Consider the following 4,682-nt stretch of genomic DNA (forward strand, 5'->3'; position numbering starts at 1 on the left):
CATGGCACTCGGGGAAATATTTTTAGCATCACCATTGGTTTCACTGGGAAGGGTAGATCAACTAAAATCACCCCTCCCTCTTAGAACCAGCAGAGTGTTAGCTGCACCATCATATATCAGCCAATATATTTTTTATGGTATATAATATCTATGAGTACATGAAGGATGATGAATGTTTTGTATTTTTCTTCATACGGATAAATAAATTAGTCAGTTTAAACAAAAGATGATATATAAAGAACTACAAGAAGTCCCAGTCTAACTTCTATTATTGTGCAGAATGAGACAATCATCCATTTGGGGCCTTGGATTTGCTACATTTTTAAACAAAGGCCTACAGGTAGGTGATATCCCTTTGCTTCATTTTTAAGAAATCAAAGCAATTAACCGAAAAGCCTCAGTCCAACAGTGTATGCATTGCTACAGCTGTGCATGCAATTTTTTAAAAAAGTTGGAATCCTGCCGATAAGAAGGGGTAATGGTGACAAAAAAGCAGCCTACAACCCTTTGAAATCCCTGAATATGTGCAACATCTGTAGCAGCAGTCGCTTGAGGGGAAGAGAGAGAGATGCGGGATTGCCAACCCACCAAGACAGGCCTAAAGACCTCAGGAATAAATTTCAATTTCCAGGTGATTGTTTAAAATTATCCTGGAGATATGAAAATTGTACATTGTGAAAAATATTGGGGGCGGGATAGAGGTTGGGGAAAGACATCCAGGAATAAGTGTGTGTGTGTGTATGTGTGCGTGCTACCACAAATTATGCAGTCGAGTTTCCCGCATTTGGGGAAATCGCAGGGGTCAGCACACCTGCAGTGCAATGGAAGAGCCTCACCCTGGGAAAACCTCCTTCATGATCAAGGTGTCCCCCCTGCCAAGTGTAGGCAGAGGAGAGCTGGTCTGGTGGTAGCAAGCATGACTTGTCCCCTTAGCTAAGCAGGGTCTGCCCTGGTTGCATATGAATGGGAGACTAGAAGTGTGAGCACTGTAAGATATTCCCCTCAGGGGATGGAGCTGCTCTGGGAAGAGCAGAACGTTCCAAGTTCCCTCTCTGGCTTCTCCAAGATAGGGCTGAGAGAGATCCCTGCCTGCAACCTTGGAAAAGCTGCTGCCAGTCTATGAAGACAATACTGAGCTAGATAGACCAGTGGTCTGACTCAGTATGTGGCAGCTTCCTATGTTCCTAGGCATGTAGGGGGCAGCTGATGAAGAAGAAAGATATATTTTTCATCAGTATGAAGAATACTGATACTCACACAACACTAGATCCAGGGGTCACTCCATGAAATTGATTGCCAGGAGGTCTAGGACCAACAAACGGAAGTACTTTTTCACACAATGCGTGAGCCACTTGTGTAACTCTCTGCCACAGGATGTGGTGACAGCCAACAACCTGAATGGCTTTAAGAGGGGTTTGGATAACTTCATGGAAGAGAGGTCAATCAATGGCTACTAGTCGGAGGGCTGTGGGCCATCTCCAGTCTGAAAGGCAGGATGGCTCTGAGAACCAGTTGCAGGGGAGTAATGGCACAAGAGAGGGCACACCCTCAACTCCTGCCTGTGGCTTCCAGCAGCATCTGGTGGTTCACTGTGCGAAACAGGATGCTGAACTAGATGGGCCTCCTTGGGCCTGATCCAGCAGGGCTATTCTTATGTTCTTATGATCTTATTACACGTCTAGAGCTTTTAATTAATCTGATCTAGTTAATACATCCTGGACTATTAACTAGCCTAGCATAACAACTAGAATTCTCCGTTCTGATACTGTTCTCGATACTTCCTCTTACTGAAGGGATGCTTTGTTAAAAGGAATGTGATGACAACTTTCAGGAGCTTCTTGACAAATTGGGACAGTGGGCAATTTTTCTAATGCCGTTTTATTAACTTCTGCCAGGTTGATTAATTGCTTCCATCTGAACTTCCTCATTTTCTTGCGAACCACCAACCCTGGCCCACCCCCCATTCTCTGTCCTTTCCTCAATCACTGCCTCACATTTGGCACTTTCCTAACTTGCTTTTCTGGCATTTTGCTCCCTTGACACCCTGTGATGGTGCCCTTTGCACTTTTTGTCTCTCTCTTTAGTTCCATATGTCAACATCAAGATATTTTTGCCAGGCTCTGTGTGATGTGATGTGCTGGCTACAGTGCTGAAACTGATTGCAGCAAACCCAGCTTCAAATCTTTGGTCAGCCTTGAAGCTCACATCACAGCCTTTTTAAAAATAGTGCTGAGATGATTGTGGGTGGGGGAGGTTGTGTGTTATTTTAAAAAATGTACCCTCCTCAATTTCTACCAATTTGAGGAGGCACTTGAAAAATCAAAAACTCCTGGCATCAGTGCTAACTTTTAAAATCTAGACTTTATACACATCAATACATAGGAACAGCACTGGATGGGGGGAAATGTGGGGAAAGTTTCATTTCCTCTTATTGATGCCATGTTTCGTTTGCTGATTGGCTACATGGGTTGATCTAATAACGGTCACTGTGTGATCCCCGATTGGCTGGGATATGTCATGGGGAAAACCTTTTCATGTTAAAAAAATTACTTTGCACCATTAGAAAATTTGGTGCAGTGCTGAAATACAGCCAACAAATAATTCTAGTTCCTTGTGCATCCTATAAAGTCCTTGTCAAAGGTCAAGGAGGCCTCAAAAATGTCGAAAGCTACTATGCAGACAACTTCAGTGAAGGGGTGTGCACGAAGCAAAAAACCATGATTCAGTTTGAATCTGAACCAATTTGAACTGAACCACATTGCTCTGATCCGATTCGGTCGAAACGATTGGCCAGTCAGGTCCGTTAGAATGAACCATTTTGTGCCATTTTTGTGGCCAATATAAAGGGGAATTTGTGCCATATTGTATGGCCAATATAAAGGGGAATTTGTGCCATTTGTGTGGCCAATTATAAAGGGGAATCATGCATTCCACTGGCATTGCACTGCATGTAAGCCATGAAAAGCAAGATAAATAACCAATATTTAAAACACCACAGGATGGCTTCAGAAAATAAATAATCTGCATCCAGTGGGTTCAAGTAGTGATCTGAATAACTTTTGAACTTCTCTTTGTGCCTGGCATCATTTGTTTAGCTTGGAAAGAAATTCTAGTCTGCCATGCCCCCTACGCCCTCTGTCTAATATGCCTCTCAAATTAGATTTGGAAAACAGAGAGAAAGAAAAATCTCTTTCTGCTTAATACAATTATAGAAGGCATGCCTTACATTGCAAACGCCAGCTATGTTTCCCTGGTCAGTTGTGAGCCAGCAATGCATTAATGCTCTCTCTTCAGAATTGCACATCTTCTATTTACATATTCTCTTGCATGCTATTAGCCTGCATAGCTGTATATTTCTATCAGGATTTATATATATTTCTATATTTCTATAGATATATTTCTATCAGTATATTTCTATCAGGATGATCAGAGGAGATACGCCTCTGAATACCAGATGCTAAGGAACACCAAAGGGTTCCCTCTTTTCTCCACTTGAGGGCTTCCCAGAGGATGCAGGTGGTTGGAGCACGATGCTGTACTAGATGGGCCTTTGGCCTGTTGCAGCATGGCTTTTCTTTCAGTTCTTATGTCCAGAGCCGTTCCTAGTTATCTTTAGGTGGGAGAGCAAAGCATCGTTGACTCTTTGGGGTCGAACTACATGTTACACTGCAAGTGGGAATCAGCCTGATGTGCTGTACTCCATTGCAAATCGCAGGGGATGCTTTCAGTGAAGAAGGCGAGGAAGAAGATGGGGCAACTGAAGTTTCCCAAGTGAAATTTGAAGTTTCCTCCTGATGAGAAATATCTGAGCTTTCAGCTTCTCCACATAAACACTAAACACATCCCCCCGCCCCACAACTGGTCTCACCATTGCTCCAGGCCCGGGTTTACCTTCCAAACACAAGAGGATAGGGCTGCAGTCCCAGGATAGAGCATCTGCCTTGTTTGCAGAAGGTCTCAAGTTCAATTGGCAGCATTTCCAGGTAGGGCTGGGAGAAAACACTGAGCTAGAGGGGCCAAGAGTCTGACTCAGTAACAAGCAGCTCCCTATGTTCAAGGCTGGAACCCTGTGGGAAGGAAGGTGTGGAGGGATGAGCCCTAGACCTCACAATTAAATAAGAAACAGAAGATGGGCACCAGCAACAGCTGCTGGAGGGATGCTGTGCAGTGGGTCGATAGGGCCAGTTGCTCTCCCCCTGCTAAATATTAGAATTGCCACTTTTAAAAGGTGCTTTTTTGCCCAGTTAGGAGATTCCTACACAACTATCCAGAAAGAATACAGTGGCATGATCTTGCTCCTTGGCCCTAATTTGCAGATCAGAGCATATGATTTTAACCTAAGCAATGACCTTGGAGCTCAGAACTATAGAATCAAAGTAGGGAGGGATTAATTCCCCCCCCCCGGCCAAGCTTGACTTTTGAAATGATGCCGTCTATTGTGAACACAGCTTCCGCTTGCATGCCCTCGCCTACATTAGTCACCCCTTGATTCCTTCTCTTAGCAACATCACTCACAAAATAAATTAAAATATATATATATTAAAAAAATACCAAACCCTTCAGCTTAAGATGAGAGTTTAAGTGCTTTCTATTCTCACTTGTGCTGTACACATTGTGGAAATTGTAACTTAACGTGGCCACTCAGTCTTCCATGCCACGTAAGCAGGAAAGATTTGACAGGA

The 4,682-nt window shown here is 43.5% G+C and overlaps 1 pseudogene; it reads right to left on the reverse strand.

Moving 5' to 3' along the window:
- Window positions 1–739: 739 nt before the first annotated feature.
- On the reverse strand, window positions 740–883 carry LOC128336871 (uncharacterized; annotated as a pseudogene).
- Between the last annotated feature and the right edge of the window lie 3,799 nt (window positions 884–4,682).

Source organism: Hemicordylus capensis, chromosome 13 (assembly GCF_027244095.1).
Source record: "Hemicordylus capensis ecotype Gifberg chromosome 13, rHemCap1.1.pri, whole genome shotgun sequence".
Taxonomy (NCBI): domain Eukaryota; kingdom Metazoa; phylum Chordata; class Lepidosauria; order Squamata; family Cordylidae; genus Hemicordylus; species Hemicordylus capensis.